At 40.9% G+C, this 14,565-nt stretch overlaps 11 non-coding genes across 11 annotated transcripts; all 11 read left to right on the forward strand.

Moving 5' to 3' along the window:
• The first annotated feature begins 952 nt into the window (after positions 1-952).
• trnan-guu (transfer RNA asparagine (anticodon GUU)) lies at positions 953-1,026 on the forward strand. The gene has a single exon. It is a non-coding gene; the product is annotated as a tRNA-Asn (tRNA).
• A 1,093-nt stretch (positions 1,027-2,119) lies between these two features.
• Positions 2,120-2,193, forward strand: trnan-guu (transfer RNA asparagine (anticodon GUU)). Its single transcript has one exon. It is a non-coding gene; the product is annotated as a tRNA-Asn (tRNA).
• A 1,093-nt stretch (positions 2,194-3,286) lies between these two features.
• On the forward strand, positions 3,287-3,360 carry trnan-guu (transfer RNA asparagine (anticodon GUU)). The gene has a single exon. It is a non-coding gene; the product is annotated as a tRNA-Asn (tRNA).
• Positions 3,361-4,467: 1,107 nt separating this feature from the next.
• Positions 4,468-4,541, forward strand: trnan-guu (transfer RNA asparagine (anticodon GUU)). The gene has a single exon. It is a non-coding gene; the product is annotated as a tRNA-Asn (tRNA).
• Positions 4,542-5,634: 1,093 nt separating this feature from the next.
• Positions 5,635-5,708, forward strand: trnan-guu (transfer RNA asparagine (anticodon GUU)). The gene has a single exon. It is a non-coding gene; the product is annotated as a tRNA-Asn (tRNA).
• Positions 5,709-6,801: 1,093 nt separating this feature from the next.
• trnan-guu (transfer RNA asparagine (anticodon GUU)) lies at positions 6,802-6,875 on the forward strand. The gene has a single exon. It is a non-coding gene; the product is annotated as a tRNA-Asn (tRNA).
• A 2,260-nt stretch (positions 6,876-9,135) lies between these two features.
• trnan-guu (transfer RNA asparagine (anticodon GUU)) lies at positions 9,136-9,209 on the forward strand. Its single transcript has one exon. It is a non-coding gene; the product is annotated as a tRNA-Asn (tRNA).
• A 1,093-nt stretch (positions 9,210-10,302) lies between these two features.
• On the forward strand, positions 10,303-10,376 carry trnan-guu (transfer RNA asparagine (anticodon GUU)). The gene has a single exon. It is a non-coding gene; the product is annotated as a tRNA-Asn (tRNA).
• Positions 10,377-11,469: 1,093 nt separating this feature from the next.
• On the forward strand, positions 11,470-11,543 carry trnan-guu (transfer RNA asparagine (anticodon GUU)). Its single transcript has one exon. It is a non-coding gene; the product is annotated as a tRNA-Asn (tRNA).
• A 1,093-nt stretch (positions 11,544-12,636) lies between these two features.
• trnan-guu (transfer RNA asparagine (anticodon GUU)) lies at positions 12,637-12,710 on the forward strand. Its single transcript has one exon. It is a non-coding gene; the product is annotated as a tRNA-Asn (tRNA).
• Positions 12,711-13,803: 1,093 nt separating this feature from the next.
• trnan-guu (transfer RNA asparagine (anticodon GUU)) lies at positions 13,804-13,877 on the forward strand. Its single transcript has one exon. It is a non-coding gene; the product is annotated as a tRNA-Asn (tRNA).
• The last annotated feature ends 688 nt before the right edge of the window (positions 13,878-14,565 follow it).

Below are 14,565 nucleotides of genomic sequence, written 5' to 3' on the forward strand. Positions count from 1 at the left end.
CTAAAGGTTGGTGCTTTGACACCACCCAGGGATGAGATTTTTCAGATTGTGAAGTCCCCCTTCCTGACTTGGCGTTAGCTTCCATGAGACTTTGGCCTGCTGAGGGTCAGTATAACCACAAGTCTCTGTGGTGCAATTTGTTGGCGCGTTAGACTGTTCATTTAAAAGTTGGTGATTTGAGCCCACCCAGGGATGCTGTCTTTCTATTTCTAGTGATATGGAAGACCTTCCTGGCCTTACAGTAAGCTTGCTTTTGACCTGCTGTGTTTCCTGTTGTAACATGTGATTGGTGTGTTGTTGAACATGAAAGATGACAAGTTACTATACCTACTGGTAAAATGGCTGTCAATGGTCTCTGATCTTCTGTTACTCAATAGCTTGATCATTCTGTGTTCTCCAAGGAACATATAATTTATTCTTATTAGTCTGGCTAGTATGACAACGTAAATGATGTCAATCTGGTATGAAAAAACGTATTATTTATATTTATCTCGCGAGAAGGACAATGTTGGTCCAGTGTGTTTGTGTGTAAATGTATGCCTATACGCCATAAAAGTGACTAGCCACTTCATCATTCTTCCGGAGTCAGTCCCCTAATTATTTTTGAATGGGCTTGGCGATTATATATTACATTTGTGAAAATGCAGTTGTTTAAAATATATATTTATCATAATATATTTGTGATTGTGGCTGAATTTACTCCTGCCAGATGCCTTTTAATATAATGTTGCGCTGACGAACATTGCGCTACATCTTTTCCCTTTTAAGGCCATTCAAAAAGCTAACAAACATTAGAAAACTACAGGGCTACTTCCTTGAAAATGTTGCTGCACTTTCGATGCACGTTAACACAACCATTGGAACAAAGTGTTGTTGTTTCGTAAACTCCATGTTCAGTTGGATGAGAGCACAAATGGCCAGCGATCTAGCGTCAGTGTTAAATACACCACAAGTCTCTGTGGCGCAATTGGTTAGCGCGTTAGACTGTTAATCTAAAGGTTGGTGGTTCGAGCCCACCCAGGGACGACAGTTTTCAGTTTGTTGTGCTCCATGATGTCGATGTGACGTCCTGTACCTGTTATGAGATTCCTGTTAAATTGCCGTGCTGAGGGTCAATGCCAACACAAGCCTCTCTCGTGCAATCAGTTAGTGTGTTTGACTGTCAATCTAAAGGTTGGTGCTTTGACACCACCCAGGGATGACGTTTTTCAGATTGTGAAGTCCCCCTTCCTGACTTGGCGTTAGCTTCCATGAGACTTTGGCCTGCTGAGGGTCAGTATAACCACAAGTCTCTGTGGTGCAATTTGTTGGCGCGTTAGACTGTTCATTTAAAAGTTGGTGATTTGAGCCCACCCAGGGATGCTGTCTTTCTATTTCTAGTGATATGGAAGACCTTCCTGGCCTTACAGTAAGCTTGCTTTTGACCTGCTGTGTTTCCTGTTGTAACATGTGATTGGTGTGTTGTTGAACATGAAAGATGACAAGTTACTATACCTACTGGTAAAATGGCTGTCAATGGTCTCTGATCTTCTGTTACTCAATAGCTTGATCATTCTGTGTTCTCCAAGGAACATATAATTTATTCTTATTAATCTGGCTAGTATGACAACGTAAATGATGTCAATCTGGTATGAAAAAACGTATTATTTATATTTATCTCGCGAGAAGGACAATGTTGGTCCAGTGTGTTTGTGTGTAAATGTATGCCTATACGCCATAAAAGTGACTAGCCACTTCATCATTCTTCCGGAGTCAGTCCCCTAATTATTTTTGAATGGGCTTGGCGATTATATATTACATTTGTGAAAATGCAGTTGTTTAAAATATATATTTATCATAATATATTTGTGATTGTGGCTGAATTTACTCCTGCCAGATGCCTTTTAATATAATGTTGCGCTGACGAACATTGCGCTACATCTTTGCCCTTTTAAGGCCATTCAAACAGCTAACAAACATTAGAAAACTACAGGGCTACTTCCTTGAAAATGTTGCTGCACTTTCGATGCACGTTAACACAACCATTGGAACAAAGTGTTGTTGTTTCGTAAACTCCATGTTCAGTTGGATGAGAGCACAAATGGCCAGCGATCTAGCGTCAGTATTAAATACACCACAAGTCTCTGTGGCGCAATTGGTTAGCGCGTTAGACTGTTAATCTAAAGGTTGGTGGTTCGAGCCCACCCAGGGACGACAGTTTTCAGTTTGTTGTGCTCCATGATGTCGATGTGACGTCCTGTACCTGTTATGAGATTCCTGTTAAATTGCCGTGCTGAGGGTCAATGCCAACACAAGCCTCTCTCGTGCAATCAGTTAGTGTGTTTGACTGTCAATCTAAAGGTTGGTGCTTTGACACCACCCAGGGATGACGTTTTTCAGATTGTGAAGTCCCCCTTCCTTACTTGGCGTTAGCTTCCATGAGACTTTGGCCTGCTGAGGGTCAGTATAACCACAAGTCTCTGTGGTGCAATTTGTTGGCGCGTTAGACTGTTCATTTAAAAGTTGGTGATTTGAGCCCACCCAGGGATGCTGTCTTTCTATTTCTAGTGATATGGAAGACCTTCCAGGCCTTACAGTAAGCTTGCTTTTGACCTGCTGTGTTTCCTGTTGTAACATGTGATTGGTGTGTTGTTGAACATGAAAGATGACAAGTTACTATACCTACTGGTAAAATGGCTGTCAATGGTCTCTGATCTTCTGTTACTCAATAGCTTGATCATTCTGTGTTCTCCAAGGAACATATAATTTATTCTTATTAATCTGGCTAGTATGACAACGTAAATGATGTCAATCTGGTATGAAAAAACGTATTATTTATATTTATCTCGCGAGAAGGACAATGTTGGTCCAGTGTGTTTGTGTGTAAATGTATGCCTATACGCCATAAAAGTGACTAGCCACTTCATCATTCTTCCGGAGTCAGTCCCCTAATTATTTTTGAATGGGCTTGGCGATTATATATTACATTTGTGAAAATGCAGTTGTTTAAAATATATATTTATCATAATATATTTGTGATTGTGGCTGAATTTACTCCTGCCAGATGCCTTTTAATATAATGTTGCGCTGACGAACATTGCGCTACATCTTTGCCCTTTTAAGGCCATTCAAACAGCTAACAAACATTAGAAAACTACAGGGCTACTTCCCTGAAAATGTTGCTGCACTTTCGATGCACGTTAACACAACCATTGGAACAAAGTGTTGTTGTTTCGTAAACTCCATGTTCAGTTGGATGAGAGCACAAATGGCCAGTGATCTAGCGTCAGTATTAAATACACCACAAGTCTCTGTGGCGCAATTGGTTAGCGCGTTAGACTGTTAATCTAAAGGTTGGTGGTTCGAGCCCACCCAGGGACGACAGTTTTCAGTTTGTTGTGCTCCATGATGTCGATGTGACGTCCTGTACCTGTTATGAGGTACCTGTTATGAGATTCCTGTTAAATTGCCGTGCTGAGGGTCAATGCCAACACAAGCCTCTCTCGTGCAATCAGTTAGTGTGTTTGACTGTCAATCTAAAGGTTGGTGCTTTGACACCACCCAGGGATGAGATTTTTCAGATTGTGAAGTCCCCCTTCCTGACTTGGCGTTAGCTTCCATGAGACTTTGGCCTGCTGAGGGTCAGTATAACCACAAGTCTCTGTGGTGCAATTTGTTGGCGCGTTAGACTGTTCATTTAAAAGTTGGTGATTTGAGCCCACCCAGGGATGCTGTCTTTCTATTTCTAGTGATATGGAAGACCTTCCTGGCCTTACAGTAAGCTTGCTTTTGACCTGCTGTGTTTCCTGTTGTAACATGTGATTGGTGTGTTGTTGAACATGAAAGATGACAAGTTACTATACCTACTGGTAAAATGGCTGTCAATGGTCTCTGATCTTCTGTTACTCAATAGCTTGATCATTCTGTGTTCTCCAAGGAACATATAATTTATTCTTATTAGTCTGGCTAGTATGACAACGTAAATGATGTCAATCTGGTATGAAAAAACGTATTATTTATATTTATCTCGCGAGAAGGACAATGTTGGTCCAGTGTGTTTGTGTGTAAATGTATGCCTATACGCCATAAAAGTGACTAGCCACTTCATCATTCTTCCGGAGTCAGTCCCCTAATTATTTTTGAATGGGCTTGGCGATTATATATTACATTTGTGAAAATGCAGTTGTTTAAAATATATATTTATCATAATATATTTGTGATTGTGGCTGAATTTACTCCTGCCAGATGCCTTTTAATATAATGTTGCGCTGACGAACATTGCGCTACATCTTTTCCCTTTTAAGGCCATTCAAAAAGCTAACAAACATTAGAAAACTACAGGGCTACTTCCTTGAAAATGTTGCTGCACTTTCGATGCACGTTAACACAACCATTGGAACAAAGTGTTGTTGTTTCGTAAACTCCATGTTCAGTTGGATGAGAGCACAAATGGCCAGCGATCTAGCGTCAGTGTTAAATACACCACAAGTCTCTGTGGCGCAATTGGTTAGCGCGTTAGACTGTTAATCTAAAGGTTGGTGGTTCGAGCCCACCCAGGGACGACAGTTTTCAGTTTGTTGTGCTCCATGATGTCGATGTGACGTCCTGTACCTGTTATGAGATTCCTGTTAAATTGCCGTGCTGAGGGTCAATGCCAACACAAGCCTCTCTCGTGCAATCAGTTAGTGTGTTTGACTGTCAATCTAAAGGTTGGTGCTTTGACACCACCCAGGGATGACGTTTTTCAGATTGTGAAGTCCCCCTTCCTGACTTGGCGTTAGCTTCCATGAGACTTTGGCCTGCTGAGGGTCAGTATAACCACAAGTCTCTGTGGTGCAATTTGTTGGCGCGTTAGACTGTTCATTTAAAAGTTGGTGATTTGAGCCCACCCAGGGATGCTGTCTTTCTATTTCTAGTGATATGGAAGACCTTCCTGGCCTTACAGTAAGCTTGCTTTTGACCTGCTGTGTTTCCTGTTGTAACATGTGATTGGTGTGTTGTTGAACATGAAAGATGACAAGTTACTATACCTACTGGTAAAATGGCTGTCAATGGTCTCTGATCTTCTGTTACTCAATAGCTTGATCATTCTGTGTTCTCCAAGGAACATATAATTTATTCTTATTAATCTGGCTAGTATGACAACGTAAATGATGTCAATCTGGTATGAAAAAACGTATTATTTATATTTATCTCGCGAGAAGGACAATGTTGGTCCAGTGTGTTTGTGTGTAAATGTATGCCTATACGCCATAAAAGTGACTAGCCACTTCATCATTCTTCCGGAGTCAGTCCCCTAATTATTTTTGAATGGGCTTGGCGATTATATATTACATTTGTGAAAATGCAGTTGTTTAAAATATATATTTATCATAATATATTTGTGATTGTGGCTGAATTTACTCCTGCCAGATGCCTTTTAATATAATGTTGCGCTGACGAACATTGCGCTACATCTTTGCCCTTTTAAGGCCATTCAAACAGCTAACAAACATTAGAAAACTACAGGGCTACTTCCTTGAAAATGTTGCTGCACTTTCGATGCACGTTAACACAACCATTGGAACAAAGTGTTGTTGTTTCGTAAACTCCATGTTCAGTTGGATGAGAGCACAAATGGCCAGCGATCTAGCGTCAGTATTAAATACACCACAAGTCTCTGTGGCGCAATTGGTTAGCGCGTTAGACTGTTAATCTAAAGGTTGGTGGTTCGAGCCCACCCAGGGACGACAGTTTTCAGTTTGTTGTGCTCCATGATGTCGATGTGACGTCCTGTACCTGTTATGAGATTCCTGTTAAATTGCCGTGCTGAGGGTCAATGCCAACACAAGCCTCTCTCGTGCAATCAGTTAGTGTGTTTGACTGTCAATCTAAAGGTTGGTGCTTTGACACCACCCAGGGATGACATTTTTCAGATTGTGAAGTCCCCCTTCCTGACTTGGCGTTAGCTTCCATGAGACTTTGGCCTGCTGAGGGTCAGTATAACCACAAGTCTCTGTGGTGCAATTTGTTGGCGCGTTAGACTGTTCATTTAAAAGTTGGTGATTTGACCCCACCCAGGGATGCTGTCTTTCTATTTCTAGTGATATGGAAGACCTTCCTGGCCTTACAGTAAGCTTGCTTTTGACCTGCTGTGTTTCCTGTTGTAACATGTGATTGGTGTGTTGTTGAACATGAAAGATGACAAGTTACTATACCTACTGGTAAAATGGCTGTCAATGGTCTCTGATCTTCTGTTACTCAATAGCTTGATCATTCTGTGTTCTCCAAGGAACATATAATTTATTCTTATTAATCTGGCTAGTATGACAACGTAAATGATGTCAATCTGGTATGAAAAAACGTATTATTTATATTTATCTCGCGAGAAGGACAATGTTGGTCCAGAGTTTTTGTGTGTAAATGTATGCCTATACGCCATAAAAGTGACTAGCCACTTCATCATTCTTCCGGAGTCAGTCCCCTAATTATTTTTGAATGGGCTTGGCGATTATATATTAAATTTGTGAAAATGCAGTTGTTTAAAATATATATTTATCATAATATATTTGTGATTGTGGCTGAATTTACTCCTGCCAGATGCCTTTTAATATAATGTTGCGCTGACGAACATTGCGCTACATCTTTGCCCTTTTAAGGCCATTCAAACAGCTAACAAACATTAGAAAACTACAGGGCTACTTCCTTGAAAATGTTGCTGCACTTTCGATGCACGTTAACACAACCATTGGAACAAAGTGTTGTTGTTTCGTAAACTCCATGTTCAGTTGGATGAGAGCACAAATGGCCAGCGATCTAGCGTCAGTATTAAATACACCACAAGTCTCTGTGGCGCAATTGGTTAGCGCGTTAGACTGTTAATCTAAAGGTTGGTGGTTCGAGCCCACCCAGGGACGACAGTTTTCAGTTTGTTGTGCTCCATGATGTCGATGTGACGTCCTGTACCTGTTATGAGATTCCTGTTAAATTGCCGTGCTGAGGGTCAATGCCAACACAAGCCTCTCTCGTGCAATCAGTTAGTGTGTTTGACTGTCAATCTAAAGGTTGGTGCTTTGACACCACCCAGGGATGACATTTTTCAGATTGTGAAGTCCCCCTTCCTGACTTGGCGTGAGCTTCCATGAGACTTTGGCCTGCTGAGGGTCAGTATAACCACAAGTCTCTGTGGTGCAATTTGTTGGCGCGTTAGACTGTTCATTTAAAAGTTGGTGATTTGAGCCCACCCAGGGATGCTGTCTTTCTATTTCTAGTTATATGGAAGACCTTCCTGGCCTTACAGTAAGCTTGCTTTTGACCTGCTGTGTTTCCTGTTGTAACATGTGATTGGTGTGTTGTTGAACATGAAAGATGACAAGTTACTATACCTACTGGTAAAATGGCTGTCAATGGTCTCTGATCTTCTGTTACTCAATAGCTTGATCATTCTGTGTTCTCCAAGGAACATATAATTTATTCTTATTAATCTGGCTAGTATGACAACGTAAATGATGTCAATCTGGTATGAAAAAACGTATTATTTATATTTATCTCGCGAGAAGGACAATGTTGGTCCAGAGTTTTTGTGTGTAAATGTATGCCTATACGCCATAAAAGTGACTAGCCACTTCATCATTCTTCCGGAGTCAGTCCCCTAATTATTTTTGAATGGGCTTGGCGATTATATATTACATTTGTGAAAATGCAGTTGTTTAAAATATATATTTATCATAATATATTTGTGATTGTGGCTGAATTTACTCCTGCCAGATGCCTTTTAATATAATGTTGCGCTGACGAACATTGCGCTACATCTTTGCCCTTTTAAGGCCATTCAAACAGCTAACAAACATTAGAAAACTACAGGGCTACTTCCTTGAAAATGTTGCTGCACTTTCGATGCACGTTAACACAACCATTGGAACAAAGTGTTGTTGTTTCGTAAACTCCATGTTCAGTTGGATGAGAGCACAAATGGCCAGCGATCTAGCGTCAGTGTTAAATACACCACAAGTCTCTGTGGCGCAATTGGTTAGCGCGTTAGACTGTTAATCTAAAGGTTGGTGGTTTGAGCCCACCCAGGGACGACAGTTTTCAGTTTGTTGTGCTCCATGATGTCGATGTGACGTCCTGTACCTGTTATGAGATTCCTGTTAAATTGCAGTGCTGAGGGTCAATGCCAACACAAGCCTCTCTCGTGCAATCAGTTAGTGTGTTTGACTGTCTATCTAAAGGTTGGTTCTTTGACACCACCCAGGGATGACGTTTTTCAGATTGTGAAGTCCCCCTTCCTGACTTGGCGTTAGCTTCCATGAGACTTTGGCCTGCTGAGGGTCAGTATAACCACAAGTCTCTGTGGTGTAATTTGTTGGCGCGTTAGACTGTTCATTTAAAAGTTGGTGATTTGAGCCCACCTAGGGATGCTGTCTTTCTATTTCTAGTGATATGGAAGACCTTCCTGGCCTTACAGTAAGCTTGCTTTTGACCTGCTGTGTTTCCTGTTGTAACATGTGATTGGTGTGTTGTTGAACATGAAAGATGACAAGTTACTATACCTACTGGTAAAATGGCTGTCAATGGTCTCTGATCTTCTGTTACTCAATAGCTTGATCATTCTGTGTTCTCCAAGGAACATATAATTTATTCTTATTAATCTGGCTAGTATGACAACGTAAATGATGTCAATCTGGTATGAAAAAACGTATTATTTATATTTATCTCGCGAGAAGGACAATGTTGGTCCAGTGTGTTTGTGTGTAAATGTATGCCTATACGCCATAAAAGTGACTAGCCACTTCATCATTCTTCCGGAGTCAGTCCCCTAATTATTTTTGAATGGGCTTGGCGATTATATATTAAATTTGTGAAAATGCAGTTGTTTAAAATATATATTTATCATAATATATTTGTGATTGTGGCTGAATTTACTCCTGCCAGATGCCTTTTAATATAATGTTGCGCTGACGAACATTGCGCTACATCTTTGCCCTTTTAAGGCCATTCAAACAGCTAACAAACATTAGAAAACTACAGGGCTACTTCCTTGAAAATGTTGCTGCACTTTCGATGCACGTTAACACAACCATTGGAACAAAGTGTTGTTGTTTCGTAAACTCCATGTTCAGTTGGATGAGAGCACAAATGGCCAGCGATCTAGCGTCAGTATTAAATACACCACAAGTCTCTGTGGCGCAATTGGTTAGCGCGTTAGACTGTTAATCTAAAGGTTGGTGGTTCGAGCCCACCCAGGGACGACAGTTTTCAGTTTGTTGTGCTCCATGATGTCGATGTGACGTCCTGTACCTGTTATGAGATTCCTGTTAAATTGCCGTGCTGAGGGTCAATGCCAACACAAGCCTCTCTCGTGCAATCAGTTAGTGTGTTTGACTGTCAATCTAAAGGTTGGTGCTTTGACACCACCCAGGGATGACATTTTTCAGATTGTGAAGTCCCCCTTCCTGACTTGGCGTTAGCTTCCATGAGACTTTGGCCTGCTGAGGGTCAGTATAACCACAAGTCTCTGTGGTGCAATTTGTTGGCGCGTTAGACTGTTCATTTAAAAGTTGGTGATTTGACCCCACCCAGGGATGCTGTCTTTCTATTTCTAGTGATATGGAAGACCTTCCTGGCCTTACAGTAAGCTTGCTTTTGACCTGCTGTGTTTCCTGTTGTAACATGTGATTGGTGTGTTGTTGAACATGAAAGATGACAAGTTACTATACCTACTGGTAAAATGGCTGTCAATGGTCTCTGATCTTCTGTTACTCAATAGCTTGATCATTCTGTGTTCTCCAAGGAACATATAATTTATTCTTATTAATCTGGCTAGTATGACAACGTAAATGATGTCAATCTGGTATGAAAAAACGTATTATTTATATTTATCTCGCGAGAAGGACAATGTTGGTCCAGAGTTTTTGTGTGTAAATGTATGCCTATACGCCATAAAAGTGACTAGCCACTTCATCATTCTTCCGGAGTCAGTCCCCTAATTATTTTTGAATGGGCTTGGCGATTATATATTAAATTTGTGAAAATGCAGTTGTTTAAAATATATATTTATCATAATATATTTGTGATTGTGGCTGAATTTACTCCTGCCAGATGCCTTTTAATATAATGTTGCGCTGACGAACATTGCGCTACATCTTTGCCCTTTTAAGGCCATTCAAACAGCTAACAAACATTAGAAAACTACAGGGCTACTTCCTTGAAAATGTTGCTGCACTTTCGATGCACGTTAACACAACCATTGGAACAAAGTGTTGTTGTTTCGTAAACTCCATGTTCAGTTGGATGAGAGCACAAATGGCCAGCGATCTAGCGTCAGTATTAAATACACCACAAGTCTCTGTGGCGCAATTGGTTAGCGCGTTAGACTGTTAATCTAAAGGTTGGTGGTTCGAGCCCACCCAGGGACGACAGTTTTCAGTTTGTTGTGCTCCATGATGTCGATGTGACGTCCTGTACCTGTTATGAGATTCCTGTTAAATTGCCGTGCTGAGGGTCAATGCCAACACAAGCCTCTCTCGTGCAATCAGTTAGTGTGTTTGACTGTCAATCTAAAGGTTGGTGCTTTGACACCACCCAGGGATGACATTTTTCAGATTGTGAAGTCCCCCTTCCTGACTTGGCGTGAGCTTCCATGAGACTTTGGCCTGCTGAGGGTCAGTATAACCACAAGTCTCTGTGGTGCAATTTGTTGGCGCGTTAGACTGTTCATTTAAAAGTTGGTGATTTGAGCCCACCCAGGGATGCTGTCTTTCTATTTCTAGTTATATGGAAGACCTTCCTGGCCTTACAGTAAGCTTGCTTTTGACCTGCTGTGTTTCCTGTTGTAACATGTGATTGGTGTGTTGTTGAACATGAAAGATGACAAGTTACTATACCTACTGGTAAAATGGCTGTCAATGGTCTCTGATCTTCTGTTACTCAATAGCTTGATCATTCTGTGTTCTCCAAGGAACATATAATTTATTCTTATTAATCTGGCTAGTATGACAACGTAAATGATGTCAATCTGGTATGAAAAAACGTATTATTTATATTTATCTCGCGAGAAGGACAATGTTGGTCCAGAGTTTTTGTGTGTAAATGTATGCCTATACGCCATAAAAGTGACTAGCCACTTCATCATTCTTCCGGAGTCAGTCCCCTAATTATTTTTGAATGGGCTTGGCGATTATATATTACATTTGTGAAAATGCAGTTGTTTAAAATATATATTTATCATAATATATTTGTGATTGTGGCTGAATTTACTCCTGCCAGATGCCTTTTAATATAATGTTGCGCTGACGAACATTGCGCTACATCTTTGCCCTTTTAAGGCCATTCAAACAGCTAACAAACATTAGAAAACTACAGGGCTACTTCCTTGAAAATGTTGCTGCACTTTCGATGCACGTTAACACAACCATTGGAACAAAGTGTTGTTGTTTCGTAAACTCCATGTTCAGTTGGATGAGAGCACAAATGGGCAGCGATCTAGCGTCAGTATTAAATACACCACAAGTCTCTGTGGCGCAATTGGTTAGCGCGTTAGACTGTTAATCTAAAGGTTGGTGGTTCGAGCCCACCCAGGGACGACAGTTTTCAGTTTGTTGTGCTCCATGATGTCGATGTGACGTCCTGTACCTGTTATGAGATTCCTGTTAAATTGCCGTGCTGAGGGTCAATGCCAACACAAGCCTCTCTCGTGCAATCAGTTAGTGTGTTTGACTGTCAATCTAAAGGTTGGTGCTTTGACACCACCCAGGGATGACATTTTTCAGATTGTGAAGTCCCCCTTCCTGACTTGGCGTGAGCTTCCATGAGACTTTGGCCTGCTGAGGGTCAGTATAACCACAAGTCTCTGTGGTGCAATTTGTTGGCGCGTTAGACTGTTCATTTAAAAGTTGGTGATTTGAGCCCACCCAGGGATGCTGTCTTTCTATTTCTAGTGATATGGAAGACCTTCCTGGCCTTACAGTAAGCTTGCTTTTGACCTGCTGTGTTTCCTGTTGTAACATGTGATTGGTGTGTTGTTGAACATGAAAGATGACAAGTTACTATACCTACTGGTAAAATGGCTGTCAATGGTCTCTGATCTTCTGTTACTCAATAGCTTGATCATTCTGTGTTCTCCAAGGAACATATAATTTATTCTTATTAATCTGGCTAGTATGACAACGTAAATGATGTCAATCTGGTATGAAAAAACGTATTATTTATATTTATCTCGCGAGAAGGACAATGTTGGTCCAGAGTTTTTGTGTGTAAATGTATGCCTATACGCCATAAAAGTGACTAGCCACTTCATCATTCTTCCGGAGTCAGTCCCCTAATTATTTTTGAATGGGCTTGGCGATTATATATTACATTTGTGAAAATGCAGTTGTTTAAAATATATATTTATCATAATATATTTGTGATTGTGGCTGAATTTACTCCTGCCAGATGCCTTTTAATATAATGTTGCGCTGACGAACATTGCGCTACATCTTTGCCCTTTTAAGGCCATTCAAACAGCTAACAAACATTAGAAAACTACAGGGCTACTTCCTTGAAAATGTTGCTGCACTTTCGATGCACGTTAACACAACCATTGGAACAAAGTGTTGTTGTTTCGTAAACTCCATGTTCAGTTGGATGAGAGCACAAATGGCCAGCGATCTAGCGTCAGTATTAAATACACCACAAGTCTCTGTGGCGCAATTGGTTAGCGCGTTAGACTGTTAATCTAAAGGTTGGTGGTTCGAGCCCACCCAGGGACGACAGTTTTCAGTTTGTTGTGCTCCATGATGTCGATGTGACGTCCTGTACCTGTTATGAGATTCCTGTTAAATTGCCGTGCTGAGGGTCAATGCCAACACAAGCCTCTCTCGTGCAATCAGTTAGTGTGTTTGACTGTCAATCTAAAGGTTGGTGCTTTGACACCACCCAGGGATGACATTTTTCAGATTGTGAAGTCCCCCTTCCTGACTTGGCGTGAGCTTCCATGAGACTTTGGCCTGCTGAGGGTCAGTATAACCACAAGTCTCTGTGGTGCAATTTGTTGGCGCGTTAGACTGTTCATTTAAAAGTTGGTGATTTGAGCCCACCCAGGGATGCTGTCTTTCTATTTCTAGTGATATGGAAGACCTTCCTGGCCTTACAGTAAGCTTGCTTTTGACCTGCTGTGTTTCCTGTTGTAACATGTGATTGGTGTGTTGTTGAACATGAAAGATGACAAGTTACTATACCTACTGGTAAAATGGCTGTCAATGGTCTCTGATCTTCTGTTACTCAATAGCTTGATCATTCTGTGTTCTCCAAGGAACATATAATTTATTCTTATTAATCTGGCTAGTATGACAACGTAAATGATGTCAATCTGGTATGAAAAAACGTATTATTTATATTTATCTCGCGAGAAGGACAATGTTGGTCCAGAGTTTTTGTGTGTAAATGTATGCCTATACGCCATAAAAGTGACTAGCCACTTCATCATTCTTCCGGAGTCAGTCCCCTAATTATTTTTGAATGGGCTTGGCGATTATATATTACATTTGTGAAAATGCAGTTGTTTAAAATATATATTTATCATAATATATTTGTGATTGTGGCTGAATTTACTCCTGCCAGATGCCTTTTAATATAATGTTGCGCTGACGAACATTGCGCTACATCTTTGCCCTTTTAAGGCCATTCAAACAGCTAACAAACATTAGAAAACTACAGGGCTACTTCCTTGAAAATGTTGCTGCACTTTCGATGCACGTTAACACAACCATTGGAACAAAGTGTTGTTGTTTCGTAAACTCCATGTTCAGTTGGATGAGAGCACAAATGGCCAGCGATCTAGCGTCAGTATTAAATACACCACAAGTCTCTGTGGCGCAATTGGTTAGCGCGTTAGACTGTTAATCTAAAGGTTGGTGGTTCGAGCCCACCCAGGGACGACAGTTTTCAGTTTGTTGTGCTCCATGATGTCGATGTGACGTCCTGTACCTGTTATGAGATTCCTGTTAAATTGCCGTGCTGAGGGTCAATGCCAACACAAGCCTCTCTCGTGCAATCAGTTAGTGTGTTTGACTGTCAATCTAAAGGTTGGTGCTTTGACACCACCCAGGGATGACATTTTTCAGATTGTGAAGTCCCCCTTCCTGACTTGGCGTGAGCTTCCATGAGACTTTGGCCTGCTGAGGGTCAGTATAACCACAAGTCTCTGTGGTGCAATTTGTTGGCGCGTTAGACTGTTCATTTAAAAGTTGGTGATTTGAGCCCACCCAGGGATGCTGTCTTTCTATTTCTAGTGATATGGAAGACCTTCCTGGCCTTACAGTAAGCTTGCTTTTGACCTGCTGTGTTTCCTGTTGTAACATGTGATTGGTGTGTTGTTGAACATGAAAGATGACAAGTTACTATACCTACTGGTAAAATGGCTGTCAATGGTCTCTGATCTTCTGTTACTCAATAGCTTGATCATTCTGTGTTCTCCAAGGAACATATAATTTATTCTTATTAATCTGGCTAGTATGACAACGTAAATGATGTCAATCTGGTATGAAAAAACGTATTATTTATATTTATCTCGCGAGAAGGACAATGTTGGTCCAGTGTGTTTGTGTGTAAATGTATGCCTATACG

This window comes from Oncorhynchus mykiss, chromosome 21, assembly GCF_057628025.1.
Source record: "Oncorhynchus mykiss isolate SJ-2025 chromosome 21, ASM5762802v1, whole genome shotgun sequence".
Lineage (NCBI taxonomy): Eukaryota > Metazoa > Chordata > Actinopteri > Salmoniformes > Salmonidae > Oncorhynchus > Oncorhynchus mykiss.